This window comes from Bubalus kerabau, chromosome 4 (genome assembly GCF_029407905.1).
Source record: "Bubalus kerabau isolate K-KA32 ecotype Philippines breed swamp buffalo chromosome 4, PCC_UOA_SB_1v2, whole genome shotgun sequence".
Lineage (NCBI taxonomy): Eukaryota > Metazoa > Chordata > Mammalia > Artiodactyla > Bovidae > Bubalus > Bubalus kerabau.
This window is the reverse complement of record NC_073627.1, coordinates 97620133-97642335: the sequence shown is the minus strand read 5'-3', so window position 1 is coordinate 97642335 and position 22203 is coordinate 97620133.

Genomic DNA, 22203 nt, shown 5'->3' with positions numbered 1-22203 from the left:
TTGAGGGCGGAAGGAGAAGGGGAAGACAGAGGATGAGATGGTTGGATGGAATCACCGACTCAATAGACATGAGTTTGGGTAAACTCCAGGAGTTGGTGATGGACAGAGAGGCCTGGTGTGCTGCGATTCATGTGTTCTCAAAGAGTCAGACACGACTGAGCAACTGAACTGAACTGATTCAGACATTCAAGACTAAAGGAAAACATGATGATTTCAGAAGAAAATGTTAAAATATACTAGGGGAAGACTACACATATACAAAAATTCAATCTCACAGGTTTGCATAACATTTCAGGGATTCAGAGATTCTCTTCCTCCCTCAGACTTTTGATGGATAACCTTGAAATAACCTCCACAGTATTATATGTCCTGCATCCAAATATAAAAAGAAAAAAAAAAATCACTGAAAATTATTAGATCATGGGCATTATACCACCTGACAAACTCTTGATCTGGTACTATATATTACTTCTCAGTACTGAATATGATGCTGCAAACTTGTCTTATAAAAGTTATGGGACCCAAAGAAGAAAAAGGTCTGAATTAAGCCCATTTCAAATGGAAGAAGTTGAACACTTACAGGCTCAGAGCCAAAAGAAGTACAACTGTTGCTTCTTTCATTATGTACCATTGAACTGATGGTCAAGTTTTACTCACAATATAACTAGCCTCATGTTAGCTTAGAAAATTTTAAAGGATATTTGGTCAAATGGCCTGAAGTAATAGATCAAAATATCTACTGGGTATCAAATCATGGCCAATGTAACTAACATATTTACCATCCAAGGTAAAGTGAAGATCATGTGCACCTATGTGAATGAGAGCTTTCCTTTACAGAACTATATGTTATAAACCACTTAAAAACTGGGACATACAGCTCTGCTAGAAAATAGTTTGGAAGTTTCTTACAACATTAACAGTATATTTGCAAAAGATCCAGAAATTGTACTTGTGGGTATTTACCTTAGAGAAATGAAAATTTATATTTACATAAAAATATAAACACAAATGTTCATGTTTTATTTATAACAATAAAAAACAGGGAAGAATAATGCAGAGGGTTGCCATTGCCTTCTCCAGGGGATCTTCCCTACTCAGGTTTATAACCTGCATCTCCTGCGCTGACAGGTGGATAATTTACCACCAACCCACCAGGGAAGCCACAAAGGAGTACTACTCAGTAATAAAAAAGGAACAAGTTATGGTTATATGTAACAAATTGGATAGATCAAGGATCTATCCAAGGATAAGGATAGATCATTATGCTGAGTAAAAAGACATCTAAAAGGTTACATATTGTATTATTCTATTTATGTATAAAAATTCTTTAGGATACAAAATTAACAGTGATGGCTGCCAGGGGTTAAGGTTGGAAGATTATGAGCATGGAACAATAACATGAAGGAATTATTTTGTGACAAATTCTGTATCTGATTGTGGTAATAGTTATGTGAATAAATACATGTGATAAAGTTTCATGTAACTATAATCTCATCTCTTAAAAAAATGAGTGCATGTAGAAACTTATGAAATCTATACAAGGTTTTTAGTTGAGTTAATAGTATGCTGATGTAAATATTCTGACTTCAATAATTTACTTTGGTAGCGTAAGGTGCCATCATTATAGTAAAGATACAAATGAACTATGTATAATCTTTAACTATGAGGATAAACTACTTCAAAATAAAAAGAAAGTATAATCTTTAAGACTACTTCAAATAAAAATAAAGTATAAACAGTAAGAATGTATGTGCCAAAAGTATACTTGGAAAAATTAGTCTGAACTTCTTTTTTGGCTGTAGTTAGATTTTAGTGTCCATTTATTACTGACATAGTTTCTAGTTTATGGCAATAAACCCAAAGTATATGACCATTGTGTCCTTCTGTTGTTGTTGCTGTTTACCATTAAAAGGTGGCAATATTTATGGGATATCCCCAAATATTACATACTGGAGGATGTACTACCAAATGGTTTAGTTAATTAAACATACTTCTTGGGCATTCGTGAGAATATACTGTATTAAATATATTTCAGCATAAAAGCTTTAAAATGCTGATATCATGAAAATATTGATGGGTGTTGGAAAGAAAGTATTTATGAATAATTTCTGGAAATCATCTTAATTATTTCAAATTTTGCATTTGACTGTTGCTCTGATTTTATTTATTTTATTTTTTTGTTCTAATTTTATTTTTAAACTTTACAATATTGTATTAGTTTTGCTAAATATCAAAATGAATCCGCCACAGATGTACATGTGTTCCCCATCCTGAACCCTCCTCCCTCCTCCCTCTGATTTTAAATGAATTTTGATATCACTTCAAGACTTGAAACCATATTCTCTAAATACTTTTATTCACTGGGATTATATGATGCACTGCTTTACAGTGTAACATCAGTTAAAAGTAAAAAAAAAAAAAAAAAAAAAAAAAAAGCATGATTTTTTCAACACACAGAAAAGTGATCTACCTCCAAAAATACACAAAATAGAGACACAGATGTATAGAACAGTTTTTTGGACTCTGTGGGGGAGGGCGAGGGTGGAATGATTTGGTAGAATGGCATTGAAACATGTATAATATCATATGTGAAACGAATTGCCAGTCCAGGTTTGATGCATGATACAGGATGCTCGGGGCTGGTGCACTGGAATGACCCAGAGGGATGGTACGGGGAGGGAGGTGGGAGGGGGGTCAGGATGGGGAACACGTGTACACCTGTGCTGGATTCATGTTGATGTATGGCAAAACCAATACAATATTGTCAAGCAATTAGCCTCCAATTAAAATAAATTTATATTAAAAAATAAAATAACAACTATACTCCATATATCCATATATAATTCTCTAATATTTTGCACATACATAGTGTACTTAGTTGGAGAAGGCAATGGCACCCCACTCCAGCACTCTTGCCTGGAAAATCCCATGGACGGAGGAGCCTGGTAGGCTGCAGTCCACGAGGTCGCTAAGAGTCAGACACGACTGAGCCACTTCACTTTCACTTTGCACTTTCATGTATTGGAGAAGGAAATGGCAACCCACTCCCGTGTTCTTGCCTGGAGAATCCCAGGGATGGGGGAGCCTGGAGGGCTGCCGTCTATGGGGTCGCACAGAGTCGGACACGACCGAAGCGACTTAGCAGCAGCAGCAGTGTACTTAGTTTTCCAATTACATTCTTGAGTTTTAAGACATTAAGTGTTTTTTCTATTTCTATTGCATCTTTGTTGTTTCTTAGCAAAGTTGATAAATTTATTTTTGGTTTATAGGAATTGCTTTGTTGATTATAGAAGCTAGTACTATATTGAGTGCTGTTTCTAGAAAACAAATATTTCAAATTATATCTAATCATCTGGTTCAAATATATTGCTTTCTCAGGCTTTTGTCAGCAAAACTAGCTCAATTTATCAACTCTGTGTATTCAATTGTGAATAAATGCTAAAATTTCTCCTACTTTTTACCATTCTTTTATGAAGTAAAAATTTTCACCAGATGTACAAAAAGTCTAGTAACTCCCATTTTATAGAATAAGAAGCAAATTTTAAAGATTTCATTATTGTCAAAAGATATTCCTATTTTTAAACATTATTGTCATTATATGCATACTAGAAAGACTACAATTTATATGTATAATTATATATGATACATGTATTGAAACACACAAATACACAAAATATGTATATACATACAAATACACTGACAATAAAAAATGCTGGCAATGATATAAAGCAATTAAAATTCCAATATATTGTAGCTGGGAATAGAGAAGGGCACTGTAGCCTGTATACTAGTGGGGCAGTTCCCAGAAAGTTAAACTAACACCTGAAATTGACACAGAAAACCCATACCGAGGTTTTATGCAAGAGAAATAAAAGGTCATATTCACACAAATACTTGTATACAGTCATTTATAGTACCTTTATTCATATGGGAAATTTGGATTTTATTTGGGAACTAACTCAAGTGTTTTTAATTGAGTAAACAGATTTTAAAAAGTTGTACTTCATACAATGCACTGCTGCTGCTGTTGCTGCTGCTAAGTCACTTCGGTCGTGTCCTACTCTGTGCCACCCCATAGACGACAGCCCACCAGGCTCCCCCGTCCCTGGGATTCTCCAGGCAAGAACACTGGAGTGGGTTGCCATTTCCTTCTCCAATGCATGAAAGTGAAAATTGAAAGTAAAGTCGTTCAATTAAGTCTGACTCTTAGCGACCCCATGGACTGCAGCCTACCAGGCTCCTCCATCCATGGAATTTCCAGGTAAGAGTACTGGAGTCGGGTGCCATTGCCTTCTCCCCAGTGCACTACTACTCAGCATTAAAATGAAACAAAATATGGAAATATACAACATGAATGAATTTCAAGGTGTTATATGTTAAATAAAGGGAGCTAGTCTAAAAGGGTCCCATTGATATGAAACATGGTATGACTAAGCAGTTCCACCCCTGGGTGTGTATCTGGAAGAGTTAAAATACTAATTCAAAAGTTATATGCATCCCAATGTTCACAGCATCACCATTTACAATAGCCAAGACATGAAGCAAACCATATGACCATCAAAAGACAACTGGTTTAAGAACATATAGTACATATATACAGTGTAATATTACTCAGTCCTCAAAAAGAATGAAATACTGTCATTTGTGCTATATCAATGAACCTAGAGAATTTATGCATAGTGAAGTCAGTCTGGCAGAGAAAGACAAAATACTGCACAATGTCACTTATAATGTAGAAACTAAAAAATAATATAAATGAAGGTACATACAAAATAGAAATAGATTCACAGATATAGAAAACAAACTTGGGGCTACTAAGGGGGACAGGGAAGGGGAGGAAAAAATTAGAGGTATGGAATTAACATATACAACCTATTGTATATACAATAGATAAGAAAAAGGACATACTGTATAGCTCAGGATATCATTCCCATTATTTTGTAATAACCTACAATGGGATATAATTTGCAAAAATACTGAATCACTATGCTAGACACCTGAAACTAACACAATATTGTACATCAACTATGTTGTTGTTTTTGTTGTTTAGTTGCTAATTCGTAAGCAGCCCTTTTGTGATGCATGGACTGTGTAGACCACCAGGTTCCTGGGTCTAATTTAAAAATTTAGTTAAAATTAACATTTCAAATTTTATAGATATATTTGTTATTTTTTAAAATTATGACACCCTTTATTTTATTTAGGCCATGTGGCTTGCAGGATCTAAATTTCCCCAACCAGGGATTGAATCCATGACCTGAGCAGTAAAAGTGCAGAGTCTTAACCACTGAACTGCAGGGAATTCCCCATTATTTTTAAAATTTTCCTCTTCTTCTTCTCCTCACCTCCATGAGTATGTAACTAACCAAAAAGAAACAGAAGAACTCTACAACCATTTCTAAAATACAATTAGATGACATACAAATGGTCAAGGAAGCACATGAAAACATGCTCAGCATCACTGATGATTAAAGAAATGTAAATCAAAACTACAATGAGGTCCCATACCATACTGGTCTGAATGGCCATCATCAAAAATATCTACAAACAATAAATGCTAAAGAGGGTGTGGAGAAAAGCGAAGCCTCCTACACTGTTGGTGGGAATGTAAATTGGTATAGTCAGCATGGAGAACAGTATGGAGGTTCCTTAAGAAACTAAAGGTAGAGCTATCATATGATCCAGCAATCCCGCTCCTGGGCAAAAATTTGTCAAAAAATTAATTTGAAAAGATACATGTACCCCAATGTTCATTGCAGCACTATTTACAATAGCCAGGATATGGAATCAACCTAAAAGCCCATCAACAGAGGAATGGATAAAGAAGATGCAATACATATATTCAATGAAATATTACTCAGCTATAAAAAAGAATGAAATAATGGAGCAACATGGAGGGACCTAGTGATTGTCATACTGAGTGAAGTCAGTCAGAGAAACAGAAATATCAAATGATATCCTTTATAGATGGAATCTAAAATATGGTACAAATTAAAGTATTTACAAAAGAGAAACAGAGTCACAGATGTAAATAACAAACTTACAGTTACCAGTCAGTGAAGTGCAGGGAGTGATAAATTGCAAAACTGGGACTAACATATACAAACCACTATGTATATAATAAGGACCTACTTTATAGCACAGGGAATTTTACTCAATAGTCTGTAAAGGCCTATATGGGAATAGAATCTAAAAAGACTAAATGCATATGTATATATAACTGATTCACTTTGCTGTACACCTGAAACTACCACAACATTGTAAATCAACTATACTCCAATATAAATTTTTAAATTATTATATAATTTTTAAAAGCAATTTAAAAACTGACAAATTTCCTAAGATGCTATTATTTTATTCTCTATTAATGTGACTTTATATGTGACTATGAATTTATCTGTGCAACATTAATGTGAAATATCTACTTAAGAGTTAATTGGATAAAAATACTTGTCACTTGATTATTAGGCTTCCTGCTGGTAATACAAAATTATACTTGGCTACTGGAATTGACTTAAATGTTCACAAAAAAAAAATGTTATTTCTGATTCTACTGACTTTTCCATCCTATTTTATCTTCACTGAAATCAAAAGGACATTGTAGAACGAGGAAAAAATGACAAGTATGTAGGATTAGCCTTTGACCATTATTACTGTATGCTTACAACTGAATTTGCATCATGGGAATACCATCAATAGGTAAGTAACAACAGTTTTGTTGTTCAGTCTGCTTATTTGTCCCATGGGATGCAGAGTGTTAGTTATAATTTCAGTGCCTACTGTGTAATGAAAAATTGGCAGGACAGGGTACGAAAAGAGCATCTGAGTAATGCAAGTGACAAAGACAAGCAAAGTTTGACACAAGATTCATATATGTACATTATGTGGCTGCTATTTAGTCACTTGGCAATCTTAGACAAACCACGGAATCTGTCTAAATGTAGCGCCCTCCCTTAACATGGAGGAATGATAGTAAACCTTCAAATGCTGTTAAGAGGATCAGAGACAATTAATGGAATAATTTTATGCAATTATGAATAAAATATTTGTTTCACCTTTTTGAGAGGGTACTTTTTACGTAATCCCATAGTTTAAAGATATAGGGACACTATATATTCAGAGGAATTCTATTATAATTCTATTACAGAGAATACAAAAGAACACCGCAGCAGAGAATAAAGAAACTTTCAGTGTTTAATTATATTTTCAGTGGAGTTAATCCATATGAAGCATAAAGTTGTAATTAGGTAGTGCTTTAGATGAAAATAATTACCATTTTAGGGACTTCACTTGAATCTTCAAGATATGCCAACTGATTAACTCATTCCAAAGACAAAATTATAGTGCAACATCCTCTTTCAAAAACTGACCCTCATCACCTAGACAATTAAGTATTTTTGAAAAGTATGATCTCCCTACGTTCTAACACTGAGTAAACTGAAGTGAGGAAACATTTTAGAAATAGTTAGTTAATTTGGACATACCTTCTGATACTATTCATAAAAGCATTAGACTGTATTTTATGTCTTAAATCCTATATGGTAATGATTAAAATTTGGTTTCTTTTTTTATCTCCGTTAATAATGATTCCAAATTCCCAAGCATACATACTTTTTCAATTTAAAATATTAATCAAATTAGATATATTCCATTCATAGCCAAGTGAAACCAACTAGTATTTAATAAGTGTTTATACATGACATGCACTATGTTTTCAGGGGGATAAATAAAAGAAATAAATTATGAATTCTTGCCTCAGAGGGTAATGTATGAGTGTGGACTATAATCTGAAAATAAGCTAAGAAAGTTTTTATAAAGGAAAATTACCAACTCAATACCTAAGAAAGAGATGCAGAGACTATGATAAACACATTATCTATTGGAGTGAACAGTATAAACATATCTCAAAGGCAAAAAAACAAAAACAAAAACAAACCCACATAGGATTTACTGAGAATGATGTTAGACTGATTCAATGACTTTGAGAAAGGCAATGATGAGAGGTATATACAATAGGTTGCTTAGGACAAGATTGTTTAGACTTTGTAATGCTAGATTTAGGTATTTTAATTTGATGCTTTCCATTTCTCTAAATGGAAATTCATTTAAACTTTCTGAAGATAGTTTTTTATCAGAGTAATAATGAAAAAACAGAAATGGAAATGTCAGTTAAATTGGGGATTTTTTTTTAATATGGGGAAAAGATAACTAACATTCCAACTATAGTGATATTAGAAGAAAGTAAAGACAATATGCACATGAGAAATCCTGAAGAAATAGTCATTAGGATTTAAGGATGGAAGAGTTAAAACCAAATCAGAACTAGCTATCAACGTAGAAAAGCTTTTAACTCCAGGCAGCTTCGAGAATTGGAAATCTAAGATGAACTCATCTAGTGTGCAGGGAGAAATATTTTAAAAACCTGTTAAACTCAAAGAAGCAAAACATTTAAATGGAACTATCTGAGGAATTACTGCAAATTGGGAATTGCACACTAAAACTCGAGAAAACTCAGACTGGCAGGAGTAATTTTAGGGTCCAGCACATTGATGAGAGAACTGAGGCCACAGACTTGAACAAAATCTCTAACTGAAAGCTAGCAAAGAGAATATCCCCCAGGAGAAATCTGAGGAATAGCAATACTTGAGAATGTAAAGAAAAAGCATCAAGGAAAGGTATTTATTATGATTTAGATAAAGCAATATTTTTAAAAAGAATGAAATGGCCAATTGTGTTGCCTTCTATAATGAAGTTAACAAAGGTGGGAAAAAGAGGAGAAAACGACTGACAACTGAAAAGACTGTGTTAGAAGATTAAGTTCCAAGAGGTAGGGATGAAAACCAGATTAGGGACTTCCCTGGTGGCCCAATGGTTAACAATCTGCCTTCCAATACAAAGGATTCAGGTTTGATCCCTGGTTGGGGAACTAAGATCCTGCTGCATGCATTATAAAAATAAATAAATAAGAAAGTCAAATAAATAAATAAGAAAGAAAATCAGATTAAAAGGATTAAGAAATTAGTATTTGGTGAGCAATTGGAGGCAGCAAATAATGTACCATGCTTTCTAGAATGATTACAATTCAAGATTTAGTCAATGTGAAATTCTTGAAGGAGTTCTATCTAGCCAGAAAATGGGATTGTCATTGAAGCCTAGAATACACAGAGCCAACATTAATGAGTATAGACTCTGGCAGCTAGAGTAGAATCAAGGAGAGGGCACAGAGAGTCCAGGGAAAGCCTGCCTGGTCTGCAAAGGGAGCTTAGAGCTCTCAGAGGAGGCAGCCTAGTAACAAAAATGTTGCTCCCAACAGCTTAAGTAGCTGTTTTCCTGGAGAAATGGCAATAGATTCAGAAAAGTAGAAGCACTCAAAGGAGAAGAACTCGATATCAGGTAGGTATATCAGAGAAGAGAGTATCAAATACTTAAGAAACGGCACACATCAAGGTGACCAAAAGTAAAACATTGTGAGGGGGTCATTGAGAATTTATGACGGTGATTCAAAATGGGACTAAAAAGGAAGCCATGACCTTGTAAGTATTGTTAAGAAATGATAACTCTCCCTTCAGTAGAAAGAATAATAGGATCCCAAGCATGGGGGTGATATTTATTTCCGTCAATCACAAGATTTGCCAAGCTATTCCCTTAGCTTTATGAAAAAAGAAGAAGGGTAGAGAAAATGAAAACAATCAATTGTCAATCATGGGACAATTTATGCATGTTTCTTCTAGTTTTGAAATTTTGGAAGCCTCCAAGATTGGGAATTAGGAAACTCATAAATACTCTGAATTTTAAGTTTATGTTAGAGCCTGCCTTTAAGTTAAAAAAGAAAAAAAAATCTGAGTGGTCTCTGTAGTTACAGTAAAAGCAACTGTAAAAATGGTGGGCATGATTATCATTATACTACAATGATTATTACACTGTAATGATTATTCATTACAATAAAGGGACTTTATTTAGATCTGAGGAATGAACCAGTATGACTATGAGCAAGGCAATGGGACCAAACAGGAAGATGCTCAACAGAAAAGACAGCAAAGAACTCAGATGCTCAAGTGAACTTCCCCTGCATCTAAAGATACTGAATAAATAATTTCTTCACAACAGTAGGAAAAATCTTACCACTGGAAAATATCATGAATTTAAAATGACTGACTATGGTGCAAAGTAACCAGTCACTTGGGGATGACTTGCCTATATTACTAGCTTACAGAAACAGACAAAATAAAATATAAGCTTCCATTCAATTATTTCATTTGTTAGAGCTTTCTGAAAAAGCACTTTAAATTTTTATCTGTATCAAGAATAAATGCATCACTATAGCTACACTATACATTTTATAGAGTCCTAGATGATGTACCAACACCCATAATTTTCAAGAATTACCACCCAGAGGGAAAATCATCAGTTGTGAAAATAAACATTTTTAAAAATTAGTGTGGACTATTTATTAGGGACATACTTTCCTAAAATGAATGATCACTTTTAAAATTCATGACCCAAAACTGTTGCTCTTCTTAGCTGTGAGATTGGCACCCACCAGCACTGTGTGTTAGGAAAAAGATGCTTTTTTAAGACCTGTTAATTTAACTTATGTAAATTAATTGGCTGAAACACAAAGCAAGAGTGCAGAATTTTACCATTTGGATGGCTTTATTAACTGAAAAGTCAGGTGTTAAAATACATTTAAAGCTCTGTTATTCTGTTCTCTGCTGGTGTGATGTGGGCAGATTCTCACTTGTTAATTATATTGTGTATAAAAAAGTGGAAAAACTAAATTGAAAGAAATAAAATATTCTATATAGATACTTTTTCGCATGGAAGCTTATGCCCACAAAAAAATTCAGCACTTTCTGTCACAAAACTAGCTTTGTCCTAATCACAACCCCATAGTCACAGATTATTATGACAGAATTACTTCCTTTTTCAAATACTGCTTTTTGCTATAATAAAATCTCTTATTACTCTACAATCAGTATTCATCATTGTGCAATAGCTACTTAAATATACCTACCCAGAAACTCTCTTGAAACTTATAACAAACTTTGACTCTTGTCACTTCAGAGGGTCGATTTTCAAAAATAAAGTACTGACAACACTTAATGAACAATTCAGAATTGCTGATTTTTCAGACTGTACATGGTTGCAAATTTCAGCTTTGTAACTATTCTTACCTCCTTTACTCCACTGTTGTAATGTTAAGTTACAGGATTGAATTTCTACTTGCCAAAAATTTACTCCAAAAATTTACAATGATGTTTACTTGTGAGTAACTGTGATTTCACAATTAATATTTCATAGACTAGATTCTTCAAACATATTAAACATATAGCAGTTTACATCTCTTTTAAAAACATTGTGAATCTGCATCTTTTCTATGGATTTTAAACATCAAAAGATACTTTTAAAATTCCTATGCTGATTCAGATTTAGCATATGAAATGTTGAATAATTTATAAATATATATACATTATCTATAAACAGTTATCAAACTAGATCTATATTTTGATACCTATTTCCAGATTCTAGTGTTCTTGAGAATCTTTCAAATATATGTAAAAATGGATATAACATTTGCTTGAAAATACAGTTTTTCTAAAGGTGAAATGAGGATAATAATTCTAATCTCATATTTCAGCAAGTGGAAAAATATGAGGTGATATTTATGAGTAAGCAACAAATAATTATGATTAAATATTTTAGTAAAAAAATAAAAAATGATGAGAAAAATAGAATCACTGTAAGGTGAAAAACATACTCTGCTTTAAATTGATATGAAGAATGTTTAGAAAATATTTAAGAACTGAAAGAAAGCAATTCAACACAAATATAGCTGCCATTTGGGAATTAAGGGTATGAGCAATGGCGAGTGATCAGTTTGCAGCTAAACTTTTGCTGCTGAGCCTTAGCGACTTCACTTGACTCACAGTTTTCAACAGGCAGGCTATTAGGTGCATACCTGAAATACAAAGCAGGCATAATTGAGACAAACAAGACATCCATCATATTTTCAATGCCCAGAGACAGTGTTTTAAGTTACCTCTGTCTCAAATGGAAATGATAAAAGCCTTAACTGCCTTAGGAGAAATTATTACCACATGTGGCTATGGTTGAAGGAAAAGTCTTTACTTGCTGGAGGTACTGCGAAAATGTTTGTAACTCAAGCAGATGGGGGATGAGGAAAAGGCAGGTTGTCTTAAAATAGAAATAGGAAAGAGAGTTCAGGATAATGTGTTGGAAAATAAAAAGGCGTTGTGGTTTGATTAAAAGCATGAACTCTGCACAAAAAGCTTGTAGGACCTTGAAAATGAGCCCAGGTATCCTTGTACCTGGCAACACTGACCTGCCAACGTTGTCTAACAAACCAACTTCATGAGAAAGTAGATTAGTTAGTAGCCAATGAAGTGGAATTCCAAGCGTGATTTTGCTGAGATTTATTTGAGATGCCATGTTTACTTTGCAGAAAACCTCACAGATAGGAGTAGCACTGTGAGTCCAGGATTATTAACCAAGTCATAGTGTAGCTTCATGTTCCTATGCTATTTAATCCTTATGTCCCACATCTATTTTAGAGGTCAAGAGATTTTATACAAAGTTTATCTATAAATATAGTGTCAGACATGTACAAGACTTTGGACAAAAATTGAGTCAAAGAAATATGGGCCCTGTTTTGTTGAAGTTTAAAGATCATAACAGGTATTTATTAATTAAATAAATACAGAATAATACAACTAGGTATTTCCATTTCTTTGAAGCAATATATAGGGAGCTATGAGAGCTAAAACAAAGGGATATGATCTAGTTTCAAGACACATGGCATGTAAGTGGAGAAATGATATGTGAGAAGTCAAATTAATAAAGGGATGAAGAGGGGTGAACTTCTCAGCAGAAGGACAAGCAGGCCAAGCAGACTGAGCCTGATGGACATGCTCAATATAACCTACTGTAGGTGGTATAGGTAGCAAAGAGAAGAGTATTTGCAGATGAGCCTGGGATATCCCACAGGGACTTATAGTTCAAAAAAGCTAAGATCTTTGAGCTTTAACCTAATAATTGACAAATGGTTTTAAATGGGAAGGGGAATCATAAAATTATGTGACTAACTACTGCTACTTTTATGAAGATCATTATAAATGCAGAAGTAAATGGATTGGATAAGGAGGGCTGGGGTTGAGAAGGGATACTCTATTATTTTGTCAGTAAGAATGCTTAGGAGACTGTTATAGCAAAGTGACACTCTTGATTACCCAAATCCTTTTCTTCATTTCTCCAACACTGAATGACCCAGGTCTCAGTAGCCTCTTTTCTTCTTTATATAAACTTACAATCTAGATGCACTCACAGCTCATGGTTTAAAAATAATTGATCCTGATATTTCCCAAATTCACATCTAATCCATCCAATAAAAACACAATTTAACCTTGCGTTGCCATCTCCATTCTTAACACCATGATCCAAGTCACTAATTCATCTCCCTTAAAGGAGTGAGTTTCTTGACAATTTCTTAACCTCTATTTTTCTACAGTGCTCTACCAAACTGTATCTCAACAACAAAAAAACTAAAATATAAAAACAAGTCCTCTTCTATCTTTTCCCAACTCAGAAACACTCTGGTACCTCGGAAGCACCTTTCAAATAAAATCCAATATCCCTACTGTGGCATATTTTGTTTTCCATTAAATGGCTGCAACATTAACCATTCCACATGATGTTTGGAATCTTGCCATTTCTCCACTAAGAAAGCAAATCCATTATCTCTACCCCTTTGACTCTAGATGGGTCAGTGACTGGTTTGACGAAAAGATTATGGAAGAAATGATGCTGTACCAGTTCTAGAAATAGCCCTTACCTAACTTGGCAGCTTCCTCCACCTACTTCTTGGAATACTTGATTTTAAAACTCCCGTTCTTTGAACACTCCATTTAAACCCAGGCCCCAACTTACAGTTAGTTCATGACCCAAGAATAAGCCACACATAATAAGTCTCTTTCTTTGAAAGTTTTAGATAAGCATCCAATGAATAGCCAACATCATCTTAGCCAAGAGACATCTGCATACAGCCCAGATGAACCTTTGAATGAGTACAGGCCCAGCTGACATCTGAGTAACCTCACATAAGAAACTACAAGCAAGAATACCATCTCCTAAAAACAGTCATGCAGGAGAATCTAGCTTTATTGTCTCCCCGCAAAGACCAATGACTGAACAGCTACCCATGAATAAAAACTCCAGGCAACGTCTAAAATTCACTTAGGACGTTTTAGGACATAAGAGAAAGAAGGCAACTTCATTTCACCCATATCCTCCCATCACCCAAGCCATTTCCCTTCACGGCCAATAAGGAACTTTCCAGCTTGAAAGATTTTTCTCTTACCAGAAAAAGAAGTGGGTGAGTGATCAGCCTCTCCAGCTTTGAATGCAGGGCACAATACGAAGATTCAGCTTCAGTTTCATTCCATTTAGACAGGCAAAGCTGAGACATACTAAGCCAGATACGAACAAGAAAGAAAATCAGAGTCTGTTAGCAGACATGCATGGGAGTTATAGTTCATGAAAACCTTCTCTGAAGATAAACTCAGCAGATTTTGCCTCTGAGATATTCACTTGCCAGCACAATCTCATGGTCCCACTGCAAAACTCACCACCATGTGCCCCCAAAGTTATCTGTCCTTGCTGGTATGAGCTACCTGAGTGCCTGCATACTCCCTCGTCACCACATTGCTGCCAGAACCCAGGACCCACGCTGGCAGGCATACAAGTTTCCTACTGCTGTGCAAGTATAAGATGCCAGCTAAGTTCCTCCCAATATCTCTACCTATCTAAGCGAGAAGCCATTTTGTAGCCAGTTCAGGCTTTTGCAGGTATGCGAGTACAAGATACCAGCCAAAAGCTTTACCTTCTGACTGACGCCTATATCACCAGGTCTGTGCTTGAGACTAGCCCCTCCAGATATGCATCCACATGGCACCAGACTGATACCTGTCCTGGGCTCTACTGGGACACAGGGGAATGGGTGTAGCCACAGAAGAGCACCCTAACTCTGAGCCCAGAGTCGGCACCAGATCTCCATCTCTGTATGTCTACAACTAGCCCCTGCTGCCACATACGCATTTGCAGCTGGCCCCCACGGCTGAATATGCGCACACCACTTGCTTCAGCTACTATCACTGCTTGACTTGGTCTGATGTTACTGGATCTAGATGTGCCACCTAGAATCAAAACAGCTCTTACAACTATTGTGGATCCTCTGCAGTTCTATGCGACAAGAACCACATAGTTGTTGATACTGTGAACCACAGTGGCCAGAGCTGAAAAAACATCATGCCCACCCAGACCCATTGCTGCCATATAGTCCTGCACATGACATTCTGCACCATTAGACCCAGGGTCACAGCATCATCTAGCATTCTGCCATCCATAGGTGAAAAGTTTCCCTTACTAAAGTCAGTCCATAGAGCTTGGAAAAGGTGAATGCTTCTTCAAATGCATAGATGCCTTTACAAATCTACAAGGACCCAAAAGATTCAAGGAAGTATGTCTCCACCAAAGTAATACGGTAATCATCCAGGAAGGCTACAAAGAAAAGAACATTCTGAAACTGCCTAATAAAGAATTCAAAATAACTGCTATACAGGAATCAGAGAGTGATCAGAGAATACATATAAACAACAACAGAAAAACAATACAAGAACACATTGAAAAGTTCAGCAAACAGGTAAAAAACAAAAAAGAACAGAAATTTTGGAGCTAAAGATATAATGTGTGAACTGAAGAATTCAACAGAAAGTTTCAATAGTGAACCTGAACAAGCAGAAGAAAGAACTAGTGAGACTCAAGGCAGAGCAACTGAAATTATTTAATCAGAGGGGTGAATAATAATAATCTGCAATGAAGAAAGTCTATGTACTACTTGAATACTATAAAAAAAATTATATATGCATCACTGGAGTCCCAGAAAGAAAAGAGAATAGAAAGCAGTAGAAAGCCCATTTAAAGAAATAATGGCTGAGAACTTTTCAATTCTGGGGATAGATCTAGACATACAGGCTCATGAAGCTAACAGGTAATCTCAAAATTTCAGTCCAAAACAATTTGCATCAAAACTTATAATAAAACTGTCTAAAACAAAAGAATTTAAAAGCAGCAAAATAAAAATAAATAAATAAATAACAACAACAAAACCCTCTTTCATAAAAGATAGCCTCTCTTAAGAATACCAGCAGATTGCTCAGCAGAGCCCTTGAAGCAGATTCTCAGAAGGCCAGGAGAATATGGGGTGATATAATCAAAGTGCTAAAACAAAGAAAATACCATCCAAGAATATCTTACCCAGAATAACTGTCTTTCAGAATTTAAGGCAAAATAAAGAATTCCTTTAGTTAAAAAAAAAGAAGGCTGAATGTGTTCAATGCCACTAAATCTGCCTTACAAGGAATCCTGAGAGGAATTCTTCAAGTTGAATCAAAAGCACACTAATTAATTAATTGCAGATATATGAAAATATACAATACACTGATAAGCATATGGTCAAATACTCCAATACTATAAAATGGTGGTTTGATAACTAATTAAGTTTGCTAAAAGAACAAAAGTGTAATAAGTAGCTATAGTTTCTACAATTTTTTAATGAATACACAATATAAAAAGAAGTATGGAGACATCAAAAATGTCAAAGGGGGAACAGAAGAATAGAGGCTTTGAGTGCAATTGAAGTTCAACTGTTACACTGAGGAATATAATGAGGCTTCAGTGTTTTATTGAAGCCTCATGGGAATCACAAGGCATAAATCTATGATAGATAACACAAAGATAAGAAGAAAAGAATCATAATGGAAAGTCATCAATTTATAAAGGAAGAAAAAGAAATGGAACTGCAAAACAACTAGAAAACAATAAGATGGCATTAGTAGATGTATCTGTTTTTAGTAGAAACAAGAAAGATAACAAACAAAAAATCTCATGCCAAAAAGAACTAGAAGAAAAAAAATCACAGAAGGAAAGATGTAACAAAGATCTGAGTACAAATACATGAAATAGAGACCATAGAAACAATAGAAAAGATCAAGACAATTAAAAAGCTGTATTTTTAAGAGAAAATTGACAAAACTTTAACTAAAGTAACTCAAAAAAAATAAAATCAGAAATGAAAAAGGACATACTGCAATAGATAAGACAGAAATACAAAGGATCATGAGAAACTATTATAAATATATAGCCACGAACTTGATAACAAAGAAGAAATCAATATATTGATCAATATATACTAGAAACATAAACCTATGATGATTAAATCATGAAAAAATAGAAAACATGACAAATGATGTAAGAGGAGATAAATCAGTAATGAAAAAACTCCCCAACATAGGAAAGAAAACTAGGTGATTGCACTGGTGAATGTTACCAAATATTTAAAGAAGTAATGCTGCTGCTGCTGCTGCTGCTGCTTTTAAGTCACTTCGGTCGTGTCCGACTCTGTGCGACCCCATAGACAGCAGGCCACCAGGCTCCCCCGTCCCTGGGAGTCTCCAGGCAAGAACACTGGAGTTGGTTGCCATTTCCTTCTCCAATACATGAAAGTGAAAAGTGAAAGTGAAGTCGCTCAGTCATGTCCGACTCCTAGCGACCCCATGGACTGCAGCCCACCAGGCTCCTCTGTCCATGCGATTTTCCAGGCAAGAGTACTGGAGTGGGGTGCCATCGCCTTCTTTGAGAAGTAATGCTAATTCATTTAAAATCCTTCAAAAAAACTGAAGAGTAAGCAACAACTCCAAGGTCATTTTATGAGACACAACTCAGTCACTCAGTCATACCCAATTCTTTGTGACCCCATGGACTGTAGCCTGTCAGGTTCCTCTGCCCATGGGATTTTCCAAGCAAGGATATTGGAGTGGGTTGCCATTTCCTCCTCCAGGGGATCTTCCCAATCCAGGAATCAAACTCATGTCTCTTGTGTCTCCTGCTTTAGCAGGTAGATTCTTTACCACTGTACCATGTGGGAAGTCTAAGCCCTATATTACCCTGATACTAAAGGCTGATAAGGACATTACAAGAAAATTACTGACCAATACGCCTGATGAAAATCAATGTAAAACTTCTTAACAAAGTATTATCTAATTGATTTCAACAGCACATTAAAGGATCATTAATCATAATAAAGTGGGATGTAACCCTGAGATTCAAGACTGGTTTAATATCCACAAATCAATAAATGGTATACACCACATGTATAGAATAAGAGATAAAAATAATATGATCATCTTAATAGATGTAGACAAATCATTTGACAAAACATTACATCTTTTCATGATTAAAAAAAATTCCAAAGGAATTGAAAGCAGAATCTCAGAGATATTCACAGCCCCATATTCTCTGCACATTATTTACAATAGCCAAGATATAAAACAATGAGTCTGTCAATGAATGAATTAATAAATAATATATGGTATATTTATACAATAGAATATTATTGAGCCCTGAGAAAAGGAAATCCTGCTATTTATGACAACCTGAATGAAACTAGAAGGCATTATGCTAAGTGAAAAGAATCAGAGAAAGACAAATACTATATACATATATGGAATCCAAAAAAGCCAGACTCAGGGAAACAGAGAGCAGAGTGGTGGTTCCCAGGACTAAATGTGAGGGAAAATGGAAAGATGTTGTTCAAAGGGTACAAACTTTCACTTATAAGATTGTTTTGAGATATATGTACAGCTAATAATAGTGTAGTATATAATTGGAAAAAAAGTGTCTCAGAGAATCTCTCTTCTCCAGAGTAAAGTCTAGGCTTTGCATATTTATACAGCTTACAGAGATGGAGATTTAATGCATTGCCATGGGCAATTTTTCTAAAAGGGCAACATCTTAGTCCATTTAGCAAGAAGTGCATGAAAGTGAAAGTAAAACCATGAGAAGCTGCATAATTGAATCGAAATTGCTATATGGACAGCAAGTCCATATAGCAAGAATACTGGGGTTCCCTGGTGGCTCAGATGGTAAAGAACCCAGCTGCAATGCGGGAGATCTGGGTTCAATCCCTGGATTGGGAAGATCCCCTCAAGGAGGGCAAAGCAACCCATTCTAGTATTCTTGCCTGAGGAATTCCATGGACAGAAGAGCCTGGTGGGCTACAGTCCATGGGGTTGCAAAGAGTCAGACATGACTGAGTGACCTAAGCACAGCAAGAATACCATTGACTAGGTAGCTCATAAGTAACAGAAATTGGGACCTCCCTGGCAGTATGGTTGTTAAGATACCATGTTTCCAATGCAGAGGGTTCAGGTTTGGTCCCTAGTTGGGGAACTAAGATTCCACATGCCATGTGGCATGTGGAATTAATAAATAAATAACAGAAATTTATTTTTCACAGTTCTGGAGGCTGGGAAGTTCAAGATCGAGTCACCAGCAGTTTAACTTCCCATGGGGGCCTGCTATCATGGGCAGCCGTCTTACAGGCATGTCCTTACATAGGAGTGGAGAATGAGATAGCTCTCCAGAGTCTGTTTTATAAAGACACTAGAGCAATTTATGAGGGCTTTGTCCTCCTGATCTGACGGCTTCCCAAAGGTCCCACCTCCAAACATCACCACAATGGGTATTAGGATTCAATATATGAATTCTGGGGGGACACAGTCTACTGAAAGGGGAAAACAGACTGTTAAGAAAAGAATGGGGTATGGAGAGTAAATATGTTTTTCTAATTCTTACGCTATGCCAATCCTTGCTATTTACAGGTGATATTGTATCAGTTTATCACATGTCACTGAGGTTACATGTTTAACTAATGAAATAGTTGTCTGTTTACAGAAAGAATGTCCAGCATGGAGTAGGACCTCTGGACTTCAAAAAAAAAAAATATATATATATATATATATATATATATATATTCTATTTGTTATTTGATTTTTGATTCAATTATGCAGCTTCCCATGGTTTTACTTTTACTTTCAAGGCTTCTTTATCTCTTAGCTTAATTTCTGGCTCTTTACCTGCAAGTGCCTCCGATGCCAGGCTATTAGTTGAAAGCAAAATTCATTTGCTGAGAGCTGGGCTTTGACTCAAAAAATCCTAAGCTCTGGCTCTACAGTTGTAACTGTATTCACTCTGTTGCTAGGAAAATCAGGAGAAACAAAAAGTGATGCAAGATGCTTCCGAGGTTCTGTCTCTTACAATTCCTTTATGAAAACAAAATGCTCATCTGTTTGTTGTTACTGTGTTTTGTTCAGTCAGCATTGTGTTCTTATGTTTAGGGAACTCTTCTTTCTTTTGAAAATGTTATTCTTGAAAGTATTACTTTAGCTTTGTTTCTGCTGTTTTATATCATGTTTATTTTGCCATTATTTTTTCCTTACTGTGCTTTTTGCTTTTTGGTATTCTGGGGATTCTAGTAGAGAAGCAAAATAACTATAAAATTGTGTTACCAAGGATAAAAAAAAATTATCAAGGATAATTCTTATTGTAATTGTTTCTTAAGAGGTTTATGGCCTGCTGTAAGCTTTTAAGATACCATGGTTATTGTGAACATCAGTTCAAAACTGTTAGGTAAGGCTTAAAGAGATGGGGAAAAGTCTATGATTGTACAGTTCTTGATCATTACATTCCTTTAATACAAAGTTCTTAGTTCTCTTTAGTGAAATTGGTAACTAGTACTTAAGATGCTAAAAAGTTATTCTACCACTAATTAAAATGTGTGTGAAGTCATTAGATTCTCCACATCGAGTAATGCTCAGACACCAGCTAGGTTTCCCAAAATTCAACACAATCCTGGAACTATCGACCCTGAGGTAGCACTGTATCCCACTCATAAAGGGTTCCATCCAAAAAGACCACACTTCACTCCAAACTTCAACTGCAAGCCTAGGTTGTTGCCTATACTTCTGACTGACTGACTATAAATCACAGATTGCCATGAATCCCTCCTTAGGTTCCCTACTTTGTGGCTCACAAATGCCATAAAATCTGTTTACTCGCAAATTATTGGTTTATTATGAAAGATATCAAGGCTTCCCTGGCGGCTCAGATGGTAAAGAATCTGCCTCCAGTTCAGGAGACCCAGGTTTGATCCCTGGGTTGGGAAGATCTCTTGAAGAAGGGAATGGCAACCCACTCCAGTATTCTGGCCTGGAGAATTTCATGGACAGAGGAGTCGCAAAGAGTAAGACATAACTGAGCAACTAATACACACATACACACATAAAGGATATTAAAGAACATGAATCAACAGCCAGACAGAGAGAAACACAGGCTGAGGTCCTGAACAAAAGAGCTTCTGTCTTCATGGAACATGGGGCCCAGGAAGATGGCATCTGGAACTATTCTGTTTCCCCAGCCTAGAAGCTTCCAGAAGCCTATACATAACTCTGGAGCAGCCAGAAGGAAGAAATATTTATGGCAAAGTTATGGGAAAGAGCAATCAGTTCCCATGTTTTCTCCAGACAAGCCAGTCTCCCTGTATCTCCATTTCAAACACAGAAGCTCTCTAAAATTTCTGCTTTTGGATTTTCTGTGGAGGTTTCATCACAAAGGCATGATTGAGGAAATCATTGGCCCTTCAACCTCCAGGTCCTCTTCCTTCAGGCAAGGAGGTCTTAGGATGGGACTTAAAGCTCCAACCTCTGATCACATGATTGGTTTCCTTGGCAACCAGTTCTCATTTAAGTGGAGTCAAATGACACTGTTATTGAAAGCAGCTTTTTTGTCACTTCCTGCGGGCCCATTTCTGTTCCCTTCTAACTTTAAAGAACCTAATTATAGGAATGAGATCACTAAATAATTGAAATCAACTCCTGCTTTATGTACTCCTGAATGCATGCCATGCTCTGTTTAACCTGCTGATTCTTTTCCTAGATAAAAGAAGAGTGACAAAGTAAGCAGTTAAAAATTAACTGGCTCTCTACCCTCAACAGACCCCTAACCAATCCTGCAGGCAGATCATGCAGGCAAGGTATCATCTGAAGAAGAGTCAGTCTGCACTCAATGGAGAAGGATGCATAACCAACCTCCTGCCTTGATGAGTTACTGAGATTCTTCATCCTGCTCCATTTTTCCTTTTAAAAATTGTCATGGCTAAGCATAATCTTCAGAGTTGTTATCTGGATATGAGCCCACCTTCTCCCCAGATCACTGAGTTTTCTGATTAAAGCACCTTTACTCTCTACCTACACTTTTCTGGGCTGGATGAAGCACAAACTAGAATTAAGATTG